At 42.1% G+C, this 19,695-nt stretch overlaps 1 long non-coding RNA gene across 2 annotated transcripts in view; it reads left to right on the top strand.

Annotated features, from left to right (window-relative positions):
- Nucleotides 1–5,258: 5,258 nt before the first annotated feature.
- Nucleotides 5,259–19,695, top strand: part of LOC138685645 (uncharacterized) — a 54,025-nt gene continuing 39,588 nt past the window's right edge. Inside the window, exons 1-3 of one of the 2 annotated variants that reach the window (XR_011324992.1) lie at nt 5,259–5,598; nt 6,453–6,558; nt 7,340–7,425. This is a non-coding gene — a long non-coding RNA (uncharacterized lncRNA). Of the gene's footprint in view, nt 5,599–6,452; nt 6,559–7,305; nt 7,426–19,695 lie in introns of both variants that reach the window. The other variant, XR_011324993.1, reaches the window with a different exon arrangement.

Genomic DNA, 19,695 nt, shown 5'->3' with positions numbered 1-19,695 from the left:
TAAAATGTTGTCCAGTTTTTTTAACATTTTATGACTGAACATAACTCTCTCGTATTCTTTTCCAAAGAGTGAGAAAAAGGCTTTTGAGGGTCCTATTAATAGTAGGATGATAATTTAACCTGGGAGGAAAGATGTAACGTGAGGATATCGGTTGTTGTTATAGGCAACTGTTACTCATTCCTGGTGATTTCAGATAAAGCAGATTCTTCGAGGGACAACTTGTTCTAGGGGAGCTGATCAGTGGCTGCTTTCTGGGTTTTCTAGCCCTGGCTGGAGACACAGCCTTTATAGTGTCATTTTCTTAGACGTAGTATGCAGGTTTATAACATCTTCTTACCCTTGCAGAGGTCTGGCCACACTTCTCCCACTACCACCATGAACCGTTCTTCCCTCTGCTAGCTCGTTTCCTTTGCTCTTCTGAATCCTGTGTCAGGGAACTTAATCTCTTCTCCAATTCCGCAGTTCTCTCGGGTAAATTTCAGCGCTTACTGACAAATGAATGTCTCTAAGCAGATGTTAATACTAAATTAATAATTTTAACTAGAATGGCATTTTTACTCTTGACTGCCATAGCTCTGCCCGTTTTTCTTTTGTCTCTGATGTCCATTTGGGAATGTTGCAGAGCTTTCACAGAGGTTCAAGTTATTAAAGTACCCTCATTGCACTGTGTTCATTTTCACTGTACATAGCAAATTAAAGCAAGAGGAGTGCCTGAAATTAGGATTACTTTTCAGCTGCTTGTGACACATTTTGCAATGCATAGTTCATAGGGGCTATTTAACACAGATTTTTCATTAGCATAATATTCTTGCATGTTAAATGTTTTATACAACATTTTTTGCAGCTATTATGGGCAATAAATAAAATGGCTTTCCTATAAGAAAATATTTTCTTGGTAAATGTACTTATGAAAGTGTTTTAACTCCTTACTACTACTCAGAACCATCCTGTGCTATCCTAACTTTGTCTTTGATTGCGCACGTTCATCTGTGAACATCAGAGAGCCCACACTGCTATTCTTCCTCAGCCAGCTGTTGGCTTTATTATGCCAAATTCTGGTTTCTGTAGCATAGACCGAAGTCATTCTTTTGAGTATAAATGGATCAAAATCTGCTTCGTCACCTCACTGTCTCTTCGAAGGGATGTAGAGAAAAAACCCATGCTTTTCCCAGAAGTAGTTTCTCGAAACTACCTTGACACAAGGTGAAAGAGCTCTGTGCCAACCGTTCAGACTTGTTTAGCCAATAAACAGAAGTATGGTCCGGGCTGGACAGTGGAGAAAGCAGCATTCAAGGTGATGACCTGCACAGCCCATGTTCTCAGAGGTGTAAGAACACTTGGGTAGCCACTGAAATAAGGCGCTGGTCTAGAAAAATGCTAGAGTAGAAAAGCTTTTACCTGATCCGGTCTCAGATGGACAAGGTAGAACATGGTGCGGTAGATTAGACCCGCAGACACAAGAGGGTGGTTAATAAGTTCTGGTGGAAGGAAAGCGAGAGATGATTTACCACCACATGAAGTAAATGGGTAGTGCATTGAGGTATATCAGTAGGAGTACTGAGTCACAGCTCATCATCTGGAAAACTGGAAATTTTCAGTACTACAGCAACCCAGCAGTTGCTGTATATATTCTGGGAGCAAGGGGAAAGTGACAAGTAATGCTTTTTGGAGCATATTATAAAAGAAGTGGGTTTTATCTTCTGGGTGTTTCCATCCTATAAGTTTTCCTGTCAGATCTGGGAGAACAATATTTCACTTGACTTTCAGTTTGTCTCTGAATCATTGTAACAATGGAATTTATTCTTCCAAACCTGAACTGCTGAAGACAAAAAGGCAGAGCTGTTTGGAAGGTGGGTGGGAAAGACGAGAGAAGGGGGAAAGAAAGAGAGTCTGTGCATGACTGATCTAATTTTCTGCATCTCACAAACTCGAGGCAAATATGATGATAGCATTTGATTACTATTCATATTGAAGTGACCAAATGCTTGTTTTCTTGGTTTGAAAATCAGAATAAAGAGAGCATTTCTTCTGCGATGGGCTAGATTTAAGAGCAGCTTTGTGTAAGACCTGGAAGGAGCGATGACTTTTTTTTGTGAAGGGAACAGCCTGTGCAGTGGACATGCTTCAGTGAAAAAGACAAGAACTTTCTGCTAGAATTTAGTACACTGGTAACTGTTATAGGAAAGACACCTGCAGACAAAATGTTTAGGGAGGATTTAGTGGAAAATGACTGAATTCTTCTAGACTGGAGGCATGTCAGTGTTGTCTCTATTGCTGATGTATTGTTTGAAGAGAGAGAGTTGGACAAGCCAGTCCTTGAAGTCACTGGCAGACCTTGTTGTAAGTAACTGTGGAATTTCAGAGTGGTATTTACTGGTCAGTAATTTTCGATATCTGCTGGTTACATTTAATCAAAATCCATCTGAGGAGGCAAAACTGGAAAGCCTATTTTTTTTTTTTAAATATGTCTCATGTATTATAAGCTCAAAGAGAAAGAGGATAAACATTCAATCTAGAGATAAAATATTCCACCTAGAGATAAAACGTTCTTCATTACTTATTAGATACAAAAGTTTGTGCTGTATGTCTAACAATCGCCTTTTTAAGCAGAGTTATGGCACCCAGATTTTCAGTGTTCACATTGTCTTCTGAATTACTGCACCAGTGTGCCACTAGGTTGTTAGGTTTTTGGAGTGAAAGACCAGAACTGTTTTCTTGGTTGAAGTAAAGTCAAAACACTTTTTCTAAATGCCTGTATCAGTTTTTATCCTCATCTCTACAGGTTCGTTTATGCTTTGAAAGCTTTGTTTGATTTTGATCTTTTTGCATTATGAATAGCTTGCAGATGTGCTTATATATAATTAATGTTTATTAATTTTGTGAAATTAAATTGTTTAAACTTCTCTGAGATAAGTACCTGTCTATGTTGCTATTAAAAATGTGTCTTACAGTTGCTACTTTTACTACACTCAGACTTCTGGTTTACTATTCATTAAATATTCAGATAGTCTGGTGTCTCGCTTATGAGACGTAAGAAGAGGAACTGAAAATAGCCTTAACTGTGCAGAAGACTAGACAAAGGCAAGTCATTTTATTTTTGTAGCTTACTTCTTAATATCGCTAGACTACAGCGTGGTACCAGAGTTTGTAAGACAACTGCATGGATTTCTGGCTTACCTTGAAAAGGCTGGGTTCCAAAATATGGAATTAGAATAAAATGTTTGGGAAAGCTAAAGATTGTCTTAGCCAGAGTGGAACCTACTGCGGCGAAAAGAAAGAATGTAACATATTTTTATTATACAAATTTGAAAACAGTATCAGTTGGTACGCCGCCGCATCAGTGCACTCAACTCCTCCCAACCCTCTCTTCACTTGGTTGGACCACTGGATCGTGCTAGCGCATTCTTTTAATGTCAGTGTCACAGGCAAACGCATTTGAACAAAAAAGATACAAACCCAATAATCTAAATACATCATTTGTTTCCAAAATGCGAATACATCGGGAAAAAGACAGAGGATGAGAGAACTATTGGTAAGGCACGGGCTGTTCTTCCGTGAGCGCAGGAGCTAGGACAGCAGGTACGCAACCCGAAGTTTAGCCGCAGCTTTAGTTGCAATACAGACGTTTCCCTGACACTTACATATTTACCTGCTGCTTTTTGCAAAATTTGTAAGCATTGCGAAACAAATTTTTAAGAGCCGACCACCTCCAGCTAGGTCATCCCTCACGGTCAGCTGTCAGAGAGCCATCAAGAACTGGGCTTCCAGCACGTTCCTGAGGATGTACATTATCTGGAACGGGCCCAGACCCCGCGCTTATTTGGGTGCCAGGGGAAGGGGGCACTCGGAGCCCCCGAAGCGCCTTACAGACGCCTCCCTGCCAGGGGGAAGGCGGACATCTCCGGCCCTCGGGGGCTAGAAACGCGGGTGGGAGAGGGCCCCGGCTCGGCAGCCCACCCCACGAGCTCCACCGTTCTCGCCCCGAGGCGGGGCGGGCGCCGGCCGCCTCCCTCCCCCCCCCCCCCGCCCCGCGGCTCAGCGCGGCCCCCGGGCTCGTTTCGGCGGGAGCCGCAGAACCCCAGCGCTGCCGGAGGCCGAGCGGGTCCCCGCCGCTCCCCCCAACGCCCGGGGCCGATCGCGGTGAGGGGGGGACGGCGGCGGGGGCGCTGCCGCGTGGGCGGCGCGTGGGCGGGCGGCTGCGTGGGCCGCGGCGGCGGGGCGCGGACAGGTGGGCTGGCTGGGGGGGGGCGAGCCAGGCGGGCGGTGCTGAGCGTGTGTGTGTGTGTGTGTGTGTGTGTGTGTGGAGGCGAGCGAGCGCGGCGGCGGGGGCGGGCCGGCCGTGGGTAGGCAGCGGCGCGGCTGCCGATCGGCGCTGCCCCCCGCGTGGCAGCGGCGGCGGCGGCGGGAGCCCCGGCCCCGCGATAAAAAGGGAAGGGGGGCCGGCAGAGGCGGGAGGTGCGCGCCGTGCGGCGGGCACCGGCGGTAAAACGTGCCCGGGAAGGAAGGAAGGAGGGAGGGAGCCGGAGAAGGAGCGGGAGGCTGTGCCGAGCGACGAGCCGCCTCCCTGCTGCCCGCCCTCCCGCAGGAATCCCGGGCGGGTGGCGCGGCGGCACCCGGGACGCGCGGCTCCCCCTGGCTGTGCGGCGGCGGCGGGAGAAAGAGAGAGAGAGAGAGAGAGGGAGGGAGGGAAGGAGCCGCGCTGCTGAGGAGGAGCCGCCGCCGCCTCATCCTGCGGCACCGGCCGGCGGCGCGAAGGAGCCCGGCGAAGCGCAGGTGGGTGGGCAGCGCCCGCTCCCCGCGGCGCCGGACCCTCGGGGTTTGGCGGTGACCCCCCCCCCCCCCCCCCCCACACACACACCCCGCCGCCTCCTCAGGCACCGTCCCGGCGGGAGGCACCTCGGCGTGTGCGGTTGGGGTGGGAGGTGTCGCGGTGAGGGGGCTTCGCGGGGGTGGTGTGGGCGTGAGGGGCCTGTGGGGCCGAGGGGTGGCCGGCGTGTGGGGCTGTGAGAGGCTTCGCGTGGCGGTGGGGGTGTGTGTGTGTGGGGGGGGGACACCGCGGGTGTGTGGGGCTGAGGCGGCTGCCGGGGGGGCGGCGGCGGGTGCCCGTGGGCGCCGTTAAGCGGGGCGGCGCCCGGCCCGCACCTGAGCGGGCTGGGAGGGCGGTGGGGGTCCCGGGGGGGGGGGTGTCACCCGCGGCCGTGGGTGCCTTCCCGTCCGGGGGTGACCGGCGGTGTGGCTGCCCCGTGGCAGGGCGAGAGGGTTACCTGGACGTGTGCTTCGGGGCGCAGGCACCTTCACCGGCGCTTGGGGGTTTATTTATTAATTTTTATTTTTTTTTTTAAATTTATTTTAAGAGCAACTTGTTCTTGGAAAATCGCGTTTAATTTCGGTTTCTATTGCAGTTTGAGATGTCTGGTCGTGGCTGCGATTACCGTTGACGTAGGGTAGCGCAGGGGTGCAGGTACCCGGGCAGCCGTAGTCACCCGTGCGCTCGCAGCGGCGTGCAGAAATGAGTTAGTTGCCGTCCCTTAATGACTTGAGAGCGTTTTTCCAGATAGAGTCGTAGTGGGAGCATTCGGGCGGCTGCTTCCAGGCATGGTAGGAGCAATTCTTAACTGGAAGAAGGGGGAGCGCATGCACACGCAAAAGCCAGCGTTCCCCCAGAGCTTGTACTCTGAAACTTCGTTATTCGGTGAAACCCCCGTTCTGAACACCAGAAAGCTTTGCTTTTTCCAGGAAGGCTTGAATTTTCTATTTTATCATATTTACAGGAAAGGATTAACGAGAGGGCTGTGGGTACTCTGCGTTTAGGTCTTACTTTGATGTAAATGGTTAATTTGGCAGAATCTGTGGCATATGGCTCAAAGTGCAGTAAGCCTGGAATAAATTGAGTGGTTTTCATTGCATAAAAAAGTTCAAGATCACTTCTAGTTCTATGAGATGTTCTTCCAGATATTAGCCTTTTTCTGTATGCATTTCTTTACAATCTAGGTAAGGTAACTAAGCTGAGCATGGAATTATCTCTCTGTAAAACTGTGTTCGTTTTTCAGATGGAAGAACAAATCCAATTAGGTTTTGTATTTACCAAGTAACTAAGTGCAGATGTTTTTTGTATTTTCACTTCAGAAGTCACCTTGCTCTGTCAAGGTTATGACGTGTCCACTAAACAACACGGATACCATAAAAACCTGTAAAGCCCATAGCTGTCTTTTTAAGAGTTTTAAATGTTCTCTCGGGTTAAACTGAGTTGGGATTGGGGTTTTTCTTCCTTCCTGAAATCTATGAAAGTGAAAATTACAAATAACTCCATTTGAGTACCTTAATATACCTTTTACAAAGGGGAATGCTTTAGAATGGTTGTATAGGAAAACAAGTGAGCTGAAACGTTATGGTAATAAGATTTGCAGCGTAAAGTATGGCTAATTTCTCTAATTTCTCTTGTATGACTACAGGTGGCAGTGTAGAAGCCAAGAACAAAAATTGGCAGAAATTATATTCTGTGTATGAGAAAATGAAGAGTGTACTCATGACTAAGCACAGGAACCTGGAAAACCACAGGTATGTAAAGTGATTCATACAACTGTCTATGGTGCTCCCAGTATTTACTGTATTCTGATGTTCCTGGCTCAATGGGTATTTTTGGACTAATTATCACTTAATGTATTCACAGTAAGAGCCTAATCAAAATGTCATGGAAAAATCTATATTTGATTACTAAAAGGAGCAAAAATACTTTGAAGGCAGTAGGCAAGGAGAGGTGGGATTTTCCCACTTTTTTTATGGTTTATTTTAACTATAAAGAATCAGAGCACCAAGTTGCATGAAGATACTAATTTTTTTTTCCCTTTAAATAAGTACATTACGTATTGATGAACCTAGCAGTATTTACAGACCTGAATATACTTGAAATGGAGAAACTTCAGATGCAATAGAAAGATTTGCGTGTCTGGATGTTTTGGATGTCTTATCAGTACTATTTTTATGAGTACTGAAGAACTGAAAGTATGAGGAGAATTGCAGAGATGTAATTAAGAAGATGGCATTTCAAGTAACTGTCCAGTGGTAATGCGTATGTGGTACTGAGGGTTAAATCTTGTAAGATTTAAAAAAAAAAAATTACAACACTATTTTCTATTTTTAAAAAAAAGCTAAAATTAAGCAGTACATAATAAGAGCTCATGATTACCTCTCATATTTCAAAGCAAAGGGAAATACTAGATTACCTTAGTAATTATTTTTTCTCATTAATTAGCAACGTTACAGTGAGGCAAAGCTTTTCTTGTATGTTCACATCAATGTGCACAGGCTGTAGAAATTAGTCCGTGGGTCTGCATTCCAGGATTCCTGGGAAGCCATGGAGGATGGGACAAGCTCAGAGCTGGAGCGTGAGGATTTTTTAGAACTGATGAGTGGGAAGTTATCCTGGTAAGAAGTGTCAAAGTGGAATTATCACTGTTTATGAATATATTTATACTTTTGCATTTGGCTGTTCTTATTCTAGTCTAAGAAGACATTTTGTCTAAACCTTTAAATTGATTCCAAGAGAACGTGGCTATACCACAAAGTCACCTTGTGTTGGCTACCCTGCAGTAACTGGCCTTGGGCACAGTTTTAGTTGTCCCTGGTTGCAAAATAAGTTGCACACGGAATGATTTATTTCACTGTTAGAATGGGCTAAGAGCATACATCCCATTAGGTATAACCAACCAGCTGTCACCAATAAACTGTTAAATTACAGTAGCTTGGCATCTTGAGATTCTGGAATCCAAATCAAAATGATTTTTTTCTACCCACTGTTTAGGAAACTATACTTCAGGTATAGCCTTGTGGGCACCCCAGCCCTGAAGCTGTAAGCTCGCTGTAGAGAGGCTGTATCTCTGTTGGTGAATAGTAAGCCACTGATCTCTGAGTGGGGTTTGTGAGTCCCACTGAAATGCTTTCAAAATATAGTGTGCCTTGGATAAGAGTACCCTGAAGAGCTATCACAGTTCTTAACTTCGATTATTAAAAAAAAAAAAAAAGTGAATAAGTCTAGATCTTCAGGGCTATTCTGCAGGGGAGAGCTCTTCTAACCATCTTTGCCTGGCCATCATGTTATTGCTTGCCACCTGTTACTTCTAAGAGGACACCCACTCAGGTATAGGTGGGGAGAAAAAAGCATCAGCACTAATTTCTATACAGCCCTGTAGGTTTTTTTTTTATTATTATTTCTTATTGAGTGAAGGGGTTAAGTATACTTTAAAAACTTACATTAATAGCCCTGATAAAGTCAATTGAACTGTATGTAGTATGGGTCAGCTTATGCTTATGGCTTTGTTGAACATTGTTGAGTTCATTAGTTTGTGCTAACACATTTGGAACAGAAAATGAAAATGTCATTTGTCATTGGCACAAAATTTTAATGGGGTCTTCCATTACATCAAGTGTTCAAAATATTAAATAAAAGAAAAATGGTAACTAAGCAGTGCGATGCTCAAGAGTTCAATTTACAGACGCTTCTGTGCTAATTATGAAGTATTGACATAAATGAATGAAACTACTTGTTAAAGCGCCTTTTGCAGTGTATAGCAGTTATGTGTTCACAAGATGATTCATAACATTCAGCAATTTGTGATGAGTTTCCCTGCCATTACTGGAGATTACTAAGTATCTAATGTATTTGCACTACACTGGGTTACTTTAAATTAGATTTGATGGTGGAGAGGGAAGGAGAACCATTTTCTATCCACTGAAAAATCAGGCCTGTTTTATGAATCGGTTAGTATGGCATTTCTCTTTACTGTATAGTACAATTTATCCTTTACAATAAAATACAAATGTTTAATCATCTTGCCTATAAATACAGCAGTAACAGTGTGTGTGTGGGAAACCCTCAAGACTTCTTTTGTGTTGAAAGTTGTGTACATTATAACTAATAAAATACAGCAGACTTGCTGTAGCTGAAAGTAGAATTCATAGTAAGAAATCTAAATTTGGAATCTAAGTATGTAAGTTCCCATTTTGAATCAGCAAGTCTTGGTTATATGGAATGCTATTTGATTTGATGCAGGATGTATTTGTAAGTACAGCTCCCATTAACAGTGCAACAGATGCTGCATCTTGGAAAAATGTCTTGCGCTTCTGCTTTGAACTGAAAGTTGTGGCTGGTTATGTGTTCTGTTGTCTTAAGAAAACTGTGTTTAAGGGCTTGCACAATCAGTCATTTCACACTATCATAAAGATGGCTGTAATCTGTTAGATTATAAAGCATGATTGCCTGGCAGTTATCGGAAATGTCTGTTAATGTAACCAGGGTTTTACACAATAAAAAATAAACTTTCTCACTCCTTAGTACTTGTATAGGATTGTCTTGAAAATGGTTTGTGGGAACCTGGAGAAATGTACTAAGCTCATGGATTAATGATGCTAAATGGAAGACAGAGAAAAAATATATATTTTTTTAAATTTATATTTATTTATTTTGTGAAACCTTAACAGGCACCAACCAACCAGTCCAGTATCAAAGGCAGATTTTTAGAAAACCAATAGATCATCTATCAGGAGGATGAGGATGGTTTAAATCAAAGTCTCTGGAGGGGGAAGCACAAAGTGAAAACTTCAGATGGAATACACTGAGAGTAAAGCCTGGAACACAAGCAGTGTGTCTGAGGCCATTTGGCTTAGACACTTTGACTTCTCAGGCTAGAGGTGCATACCAGATCTCCAGTTAGAAGAAAGTAGTGTTTTCTTAATCTCAACAGTATTAATACAGCTGTTAAACCAAAGGGATAGTTACGACATTGCAAGATGCCTATTGTAGATTGCTATAACTGAAGTGGACTCTTGTGAAAGTCACAACATGCTAAGCGTATGTGTAAGGAAAGTATCTTTAATTAGCAAATGTGTAAAGTAAACCTCCAGGCAGGTAGTCCCACTGCTGTCTTACGGTGGGCTGCCACTGAGCTTTTATGAGAACTAAGTCCTAATGTAGGAGGACGTCAAACCTGTAAAGGAGAAATCATCCTGAAATTATGTCCTGTAGATGCAACCTTGCTCTCAAGTGATGGCCAAGTATCCTTTTGCTCCAAGAATGCCATTGCATGGTGCTCATTCTAGATGATAGAAGGACATCTCCTGCCATGGTGGAGTCGTGTTCCACTTAACTAAGTAAGTGGAGTGCAACTAACTGGATTTATGATGCTGGAAGGAGCGTACAGTAACCTTCCAACTACATGCCAAGGTGGCTTACAACAAAAGGAGTCTAGACTATCTTTTAGTGCTGGAGAAGCTGGTGGAGAAGTGCTGGTGACATAGAAAGGCTACCAAAATAGTGCAGGAAGCAACATCTGAGTTGATAGATGGAAGGTTAAGAGTAAAGACCTCTGCAGCATGTCTGCACTGAAATCCCAATACCCTGTGTAAGGACAAGCAGAAAGGGCACACAGGTCAAGATGATGCAGCCTCTGGGATTGAAGTCCATAACATTGCTGTACATAGGACAGAAGTTGATGAAGGTCATGTAGAATACAGGGAAGAACTGCCTGAATAAATCAGGTCCAATTTAGGTGCACAGAATATGCAGTCAGACCAAAATAGAAGTGTTTCTATGCAAATGCTAGAAGACTAAAAGATAAGATGGAGGGACTGAATGCCTAGTTCTAATGTAAGTTATTGACAGTATATGCCTACCACAGAGAAAGGAGCTAGCAGGACACCTGTTAGGGTTTCTATAGAAAGCTTGCTAAGAGGAACAGTAAAATGCTTGCAGCCAGTGTGGAGAGACTCAGAACAAATGCATATCCCCTAACAACTGCTTCTCTGACCCTTTAAAAAGATTTAAGAAAAAACAGTTAGCGTGGTTGAGCAGGCTGTAAGGAACAGAAAGATATCCTTCAAAAACAAAAAGGTGTGCAAAAAAAAAGAAAAGTGGCAATTGCGAAAATTAAACATAAAATACACAGTAAAACAAGTTAAAGCCTTATACATCCCTTGTAAAAGGCAGAGAAGCTTGTCATAAGTACTCTTTCAAAAACATCAGAAACAGGAAGGCCATTGGGCCAATAGATAACTAAGATCTAAAAGAGTTCAAAGAAGACTGCACTGTAGCTGAAAGAGTATGAGATACTCACATTCACTGTGCAGGAGCTCAGATTCCTGGACAAAATCTCTTCTCTGTGGGGAGAGAAGCACAAGGTCCTATTGAGGCACCTGTTGCAAATCAAAGTGATGCTGGGACGTTTATTTTAGAACAAAATGATAAAAATGAGTTACAGCAAATTGCCAGCTCTGGATGCAGCCAAGACCTTTAGAAGATGTCTTGGTATAAAATTGCTGAACTGGTAAAGGTGGTGTTTGACACCACAATACTGCTGTGTCAGCAATGAAGTTGAGGGTGCCAAGGGCGATGCCAGTTTTTAAAAAGGCTTCCAGAAAGCCTGAAGGAAAGAACAGGACAAGTATGACTGGCATTCATACCAGCCAATTTGCTGGTAAATATAGTGAAGAAGAAAAGTAGAGGATTTGTGGACAAATTTGATATACCAGGGAAGAGTCAGAACAGCCTCACAGGTCTGGTAGAGGTCTTTGAAGACGATGTTGAGGTTGTGAGTAAGTGTGATCTAACTGATGCAGTACACTTGGGTTTCAGAAAGTCTTTTGAGAACTACTCACCAAAAGTGCTAAGCAAAATGAGACTGCTCTGAATATAAGAGGAAAGTTCTGTCCTAGACTGATAGTTGGTTAAAAGATGGGGTAGGAATAAATGACTTGTTTTCAAAGAGGGGACAGAGGTCACCGGTAGAGTTGCGCATGGATCTGCGCAGGGATGACACTAGTCAGTGTATGCATTGGTGGTCTGGAAAGTGAGTGCAGAGTGATTCTAAGTTAATGAGGGTAGCAAAAATGAAAGCTAATTATGAAGAGCTAAAGAGGGATCTTGTGATGCTTAGTAACTGGGGATGAAGCTTGCTGCTGATACTATGAAGTAATGCGTGCAGGGAAGAACAATCCTGCTATTATTGAGACTGTAAACTATTAGCACCAAAGGAAGCGATGTTGTAGAGAGCTTACCACGGTAAATCCAAGCATTGGCTAAGTGATTAGGACTGGTCAAAAAAAAAAAAATTAGGGAAGAATGGCCAACAGAACAGAAGTCTGCTATGCCAGTCTATAAACTGCCTGTGCTTTTGTCGTGAGCTCTGGGTGCAGTTCTGATCTCCATGGAAAGGTGAGGGGAAAAAAAGGAGAGATAATAGAACTAGAAATGGGTGGCAGTGATGATAAAGAGCAATTAAATAAATTAAGAATCTTCGGCCTGGCAAAGAAATAGCTAAAGATGAAAATGATAAAAATCTATATAGGAGTGTAATGGAAAAAATGAACAGGGAACGCTCATTAACTGTGTCTTGTAGTACAAGACCCAGAGGAGATCAAATAAAATTATCAAGTGACAGATTCAGAACAAGTAAGAGGTTGTATTTTTTTCATAGTGCATAGTTTAACTGTGAGCCACTGTACGTACTAAAGGTTTATCTGGGTGTGGGCTTTCAGTGCCAAAGCATCACCTCTTGCTTAGAAGAACACAAAGCCCAGTCCCTGAAGGCTGGGGGGGATCCTGAGGTGCATCCCTGCAAGCTTTCTCTGTCCTAGTGCTCTTCTCCAGACCTCTGCTCTCAGCCTTTGCTAAAGACACAATATGGGGATAGATGTATCTTTAGTCGGACTGAATATGGCTATTAGTATTTAAAATAAAGACAAATTGCAGTCCCCTAAAGAAAATGCTGACCGTAAGGACTAAAGCTATATTAGACTTGAACTTGGAGAAAATAGGTTATTAAGAAAAAAGGATGATTTGACCGTTAGACATGAAAACGGCATTTAAATATTAAAAGGATGTAGAAGTTATGAAACAAGAATTATGTAGTCATCCAACCCAGTGACAAATTAAAGTAGAGTCTCCCAGTGGTAAGGCTTATGAGCTTGTGTCAATACAGCCAGCTATGAGGTACAGAATCAGCGCAAACACAGTGCTACACCCTCTAAGGAATTACAGGAATAGATTTTGGGGTACATGCAAAAGTTAATTGTAACGCAGGAAAGTTAGATTGCTTGGGTTCCTGTGGTCAGTGACAATAAACGGCCTTCTGCAGTGGGTGATACGGAGCACCCCAAGCCAGTTTCTGCTCTGAATTACCCTCTAGAGGAGGCTTTGTCTGTCCATGCTGGCTACAGACTGACAAGGGAGACAAAGATGACTGGCCTCCTTAAGTCAAAGTTGGCCTTTGAATATACTCATTCTATATGTTCACGTCAGACCTGATATTTCTAGAGGTTTTAGTAGGTCACTTTTTTTTCCAGTACTAAGATAAAAATACCTAGCAAGACAATACTAGCTAAACCCATTTTTAAAGATTTCATGAAGAAGTGCCTATTTCATACTTAAAGTTCAGATTGTCCCACAACGTTTTCTATACTTGCCTGACAAAGCTAAGAGCTGTATTAAAAATGAGACTAAAATACTTTTCTGTTTAAGGGAAAAAAAAGTAAAATCAAAGACTTTTCTGAAAGAAAAAGATAAATCATACAAAAAGAGATCATATAGAGTTTTGTAAATTACAAAAGGTAGGCAATAGAGCCTGTTTGAAAGAAAGGGTTAATTATGTACCCCACCAAACACCCCCAACACACTGTTCTTTCTCAAGAATGGGAGAAAAACCAGTCCTCTCATTTGCTTAGATATTTTGATCATCTCCTTGAGAAGTTTTTAGAGTTTTCCTATTTGTTCAACAATAGCAAAACATACTTATAAGAGTAATTTTTTTCATTTTAATTTCCTCTAATGGAATATGATACCAAAGAAAAAGAAGCGTAAGAAAAATCTTGTTTCCCTCTTTATTTGGTAATTAATGTAGTTAGGTAATGAAGCTGAACCACTGGCAGCCTGACATTAAAGGAGATTTTGGTCAGCACAGATGATAGTAAGTTTTAATTTTTTTTCTAAAAGTGATTTGGTACCAGACACCATGGAACAGAACTTCACTAGTAGTGTACTCAGAGGGTTAGACTTTCACATCTATTAAAACCATACTTAAAACCATAACACATGGTCTTAAATAGATAAGAAAATGCACCGGCCATAGCACACTTCTCAAGCAATATTTATTCCAGTGTTATCTCAGGAAGTGGACACTGCTGTATATTTTTTTTATTGAATGAAATTAGTTCTTTGGAAACTGTTTCAGTTATAATTTTCTAATGCAAAATGTTCTGAGAAGACAGGTTGTATATTTCAGTATTATGAAACTTTTGCATATGTACCTTTTTTTTCCCCCTACTTCTTAATATCAGCTAGACTTGGTGTATATCTCTCTTTGTTTTGGGGACAGTGTCTGGCTCTGTAGTGACTCTCTAGTGCCTTACAAATAGTTGATCGTATTTTTTATTTTTATCTGGCCGGTTCTTAGTGTGCCTGATAATTGACATGGTTGTGCAGTCTATAATAAAAATAATAATAATTCTGAAGTCAAAATGAAAGTCACATGTTGTCCTTGACTCAGATTTCAGTTATATGAAGTCTGTGTTGCTCACAAATAAAGTTGTAAATTCTTATGAAACCTTGGATAAAATGGAAGCCAGAGCCCACAAAAAACTGCTTATCAGGTCTCTGCTGAGCCCAGCGGCCAGGTACAGACGTAATTCTGACATCAGCTCCTACAGCCTTGCATCCTGCTGGCTCCTGAGAATGCAAAGAAATTGCAAATCCTCTAATTTCAGAGACTGAAACTGTTGCCGATTGCTTTTTCTCCTTTTAGATATGCCTTCTTTTCTGTTTTTGTGTCTCTGGTTTTGTTTTGCTTCTCTGCGGTTTTATCTTTAATCACTACCCAATTACACAAATGTTATAGTTTTGGGTTTTTTTTAAGTTTTGACCTATCTTGGTATTTTCTGAAACTTGTAAACATTGTCACCCTTGTTCCTTTACTCCATGCACAAATAATTTCTAATTGGAATGAACATTTAACAGCGTATTAAAGATAGACATAACAGTGCTATCTCCATTGACCCAAATCTGGTCATTTTATGAAGTTTAAAGAAGCTTTTATTTTGCTTGTTCAGTCAGAACAAGCTGGACTTCCTGAAGTGGTAGTGCGCTGCATCAGTTTTCTGATGGCCAATTCCTTGTGAGGGTTATTCAGTTTAACACATTTTACCTCAACAGATAAACATGCGTATGATCAATTACAGAGACTAAGCCAGTACTGGCAACTTCTTAAACCATGTTATCTCAAATGCTTGTAGATGTGGGCATTTGTATGTTAAATTAGGAATCTGTAAAGGTGTAAGATTTTGTCAGGTATGGTGAAGATGCTTTTGAACAGGAGGGTTCTGTTGAATGGCTTGTGAATTCTAAGACTGTAGCATAAGTAGCTCATAAACTCTGTTGCACGCTTGGCTTAATGTAAAATGTTCCTGGGAACATGGTTGTTTGTTAGAAAAAGCCAAAGACCAAAGAACTCAAGAATCTTCTGATTTCTCCACATTAGTGCCAGTCATGGCTCCACTTGCTCTGTTTCTGTGGTCCGGTTCTTTGCTGTACAGTTTCTGCAGTGAGTGAAAGGCAAGGCTGCTCGCCCCACAGGGCTGCTAGCCTGGGGGTTAGGTTAGCATCTTCAGAGATGTGGGACTGGACTGTGATTGTGCTGTAGTCACAAGTCTGTCCTGTCAGGGAAGTACCTGAGCCACTTACCCATCTCTCCCTTCAGACCATTTGGAAAGAGTCCCGCTCATCTGCTGAAAGGATGAGCAGAGGTACCCGACCTTGGGAGATGATTCTGGGTTCTGGATTGCACGTGGAAGTAAGGCCCTAGCCTACAGCACAGGGTCCAGGCTAAGGCAGGATTTAAGATCAGTGTCTACACTTGGTTAGGCCTGGGTTGTTTCCAGTTTTGGCCGGGCACTCTCGTTTGTCCTTCTGAGACTTATCTCTTTCCACCGCCTAGATAAGGAGCCCATCTATCTCCTGCCGGGCTCCGGCTTTACTTTGGGGACCAGTCTGCTATCAGCTAGAAGCAGTGGTGCATGGCTTGTCTCGGAGCCTTTTATTTTACCTAGCGTTTGGACCAGCGTCAGCAAGGTGGAATTTCAAGGAGTTGCAGCATCCAGAGACAGTAGCTGTTCTGGGGCAATATGTTTTGCTCATCCTTTTTCATCAGCCTTATGTTTCTTAACTTTTAACTCCCAAAGACTGCTGTTAATTCATGTCTCTGTGCTGTGTCCAGCTAAAACTTGAGATCTGCTGAACATTGTCCAAACGATCTTGTGTAAATCCTTGTCTGTTGCTGCCTCCACTGCAGCAGTCACGTTTTGTTTTACTTCATCACTACAGGTTGACTTGTAGATGGTGACTGAGAATGGTAAGACTAAGAACAGAACTGTAACCTCCCTTTCTACTTGAACCTGGTCTATATCTGAATGTTACAAAAGGAAAAATGACTGGTTAGGTACAATTTTGTGAATTTAAAAAGATTATTTTTTAAAATACTGTGCAGTTGAGGGGAGAGGATCTGATAAAATCAGAGATGTATTTCACAACTCTGCCAAATGTAACCTTTTAACTATACATTTAGACTCCAACATGCAAAAGTTGGCCCATTCCAGCATAGAGCCATTGAGTTTTCACATAAAATGGGACATTATGACTAAGGTGGATGGAGATAAGTATGTAAATAAGACTCTTAGGGCTTGAAGTCTTGGTGATTTCTGTAAAGAGTTCTGTGGCATTTGCACTGTGTATCTTTTTTTTTTCTTTTCTTTTTTTTTTCCCCCAGTGCTCTTAAAATTATTAAATCAGGAGCAGTTTCTTTCAGATGAAATACACTGAAATACACAGCTCTATTATTGAGGGCATCTTCTATTTAAAATAGTAACTTTCAAGTTTGAGTTCCAGTATTGTCCTACAGAGCCAAAAAATAATTGCAAAAATTATTAAATTGCTGAATACGACCCAGCAGTGTGCCCAGGTGGCCAAGAAGGCCAACAGCATCCTGGCCTGTATCAGAAATAGTGTGGCCAGCAGGAGCAGGGAGGTGGTTGTTCCCCTGTACTCGGCACCAGTGAGGCCGCACCTCGAGTGCTGTGTTCAGTTTTGGGCCCCTCACTACAGGAAAGACATGGAGGTGCTGGAGCGTGTTCAGAGAAGGGCAACCAAGTTGGTGAGGGGCCTGGAGCACAAGTCTTATGAGGAGCAGCTGAGGGAGCTGGGGCTGTTTAGTCTGCAGAAAAGGAGGCTGAGGGGACACCTTATCGCTCTCTACAACTGCCTGGAGGGGGGTTGTAGTGAGGTGGGTGCTGGTCTCTTCTGTCAGGTGGCTGGAGACAGGACAAGAGGAAATGGCCTCAAGTGGAGCCAGGGGAGGTTTAGATTGGATATTAGGAAAAAAATCTTTACTGGAAGAGTTGTCAGGCATTGGAACAGGCTGCCCAGGGAAGTGGTTGAGTCACCATCCCTGGACGTATTTAAAAGACCGTGTAGATGTGGCGCTTGGGGACATGGTTTAGTGGTGGACTTGGCAGTGCTAGGTTAATGGTTGGACTTAATGATCTTAGAGGTCTTTTCCAACCTAAATGATTCTATGGTTGTATGAATTTCTTGCAAAAAGATCTTGTGAATCTTTTCTTTCACAAACTCTTTCAGTGAAAAGAAACACTATTTTTTTTAAAAAAGTTTGAACCATCTTTTTTTTTTTTTTTTTTTTTTTGCATAGACAGACCTGGAAAACTTCAACCTAAAAAAGGATTGCTTTGCACTTGTTGGGCTGGGGCATGGGGGAGAGTGGTAGTAGTGCTTGTAATGAGCTTTGAAATTTTCAGAAGGTAGCAGTTGTTCCAAGAAGTCTGCTAGAGGTCCTTTGATTCAGCAGAACGTAGAAAGCTTTTAAGAATTTGAAGCTAGGTGGACTACTTACTTGCTTAAATACTTTACTGAGCTGTTCATAAACTGTAACTGGTTAAATAATTACTTTCAGTTTGATTTCATTTTAATGATTCAAGTTAGAAGAAAATTTTGTCCCACAGAAATTTCCTTTTGTTTTACTTCTCATTAAGTGATGTCTTGGAGCATAGTGAAAAGCTGATGAAGCCTGTGGATGATACAAAGCTGGGAAGCTGGAAAATTCTTAGGGAGTTAAATCAAACTTAGCTGTGAGGCTTTTGGGGAGTGGTTTGGTGTAAAAAAATGAAGTTTTAGAAAGAAAAACATGTAGCTGTTATCAAAAGCACAGACATTAAATAACTTGGTGAGCAGTGGCACTCAGGCAAGAATTTTGAAGCTAGAAGTAGAGGTTAAGTTGTTCAGTGGGAAAGAGGAATGTGTCCATCAGGTTCTTTACATTTAATGCCGTCAGAGGTTGTGAGAAAAAATTATCAAAAGGTCTAGGGAATAAAAAACAAAAGGAAAAGGTGTAGCCCAGGCAAAAGACATAATGGCTGAATAACTAAACAGATATTATTTAAAAGGTCCATTTAACAGTCATTTTGTCAAATGAATCTTGTTACACGATTCCTGTTTTTCATCTGAATTTTGACCGCTACCTGCTCAGCAAGGTTTTTTTTCCTATTGTTCTTCAGTGGCCATGCTCTGTCAAAAGATGTCCATTTAATTGTCCACATTTAAACTGGGGAATATTTTATTCAGAAAATTTGGTATTTTATACAGAAGCGTATCAGAATTGATAAAAAGTTTTGTCTCTTAGACCAAATGTTTCTGAAATAGCACAGGACTTTCCTTGAGTGGCAGTTGAGTGTTTTTTTGGTTTTGTGATGAAAGAAATGCTGCTGTCTTGTTATTAAAATTCGTAGATGTTTTTGTTCCTGCTCTAGTTGTCTCAAATGTTCTTTTACCTTTTCCATCTCCAGCCTGTATTACTCCAAGACCCTTACAAAGAAGCTTCTCTTCTCTTATTTTGCAAGCTGGTTACATGGTTACCATTTAGTCACTAGGTTTTCCACTAACTCTACTGATAAAGACATTTGGCTTGCATGACACCTTGAAAATCTAGCACGTTTTTTCTATTCCAAGGCGGACAGTTTACTGTGATTTTTTTTCTTTTTTTTCTTTTTTTTTTTTTTTACACTGAATGTTACTCTCTCAGGCTGGTCTTACTGAAATGTTCATTATAATAATCCTTCTCCTCCCCCTCTGATAAATCCATTTTATGTACCATTTTGTCAGGCTAGGCTTTTTTCCCCTCTTTTAGACAGTGTTATTTTCTGCTGGAGTATTAGTTGAAGGGCATTAGCTTTGATGACTTTGGTGGGGCATTCACAAAGGCTATCTTTAGTCTAGTGGGAATACTGACTGTGTTTCCTCCCTGGCTAATGGAAAATGATTGGGGTTTCTAGGGCAATTCTGAGTTTCCAAGTTAGGCTTTTTTTCTGAATTGCCCTCCAGAGAAAGCCATGGCTTTTGCAGATGGTGTCCAGGTGAAGTATCCCTTCTGCTGCTTCTCTAAGGAAAGGGCAGAGGCTCCTTTCTGATTCCTGTAGCTTGCAGTAAGGCTGGATTTGATGGCCACTGGTGAAGAGCTAGATCTCCCTGCCCATGGTAGCTCGTTGTATTGGGAGAGGAGAAATAAGATGAATGATTGAGAATTACGCCTTTCTGTTAGTTTACAGGGCCTGGGTGTTTATGTTGGCTTAAACTGTGTACACTTGATACAA

The sequence above is a fragment of the Haliaeetus albicilla genome, chromosome 6 (assembly GCF_947461875.1).
Source record: "Haliaeetus albicilla chromosome 6, bHalAlb1.1, whole genome shotgun sequence".
In the NCBI taxonomy this organism is placed as follows: domain Eukaryota; kingdom Metazoa; phylum Chordata; class Aves; order Accipitriformes; family Accipitridae; genus Haliaeetus; species Haliaeetus albicilla.
The sequence above is the reverse complement of the archived record's forward strand: the minus strand, read 5'-3'. Positions and strand labels throughout refer to the sequence as shown.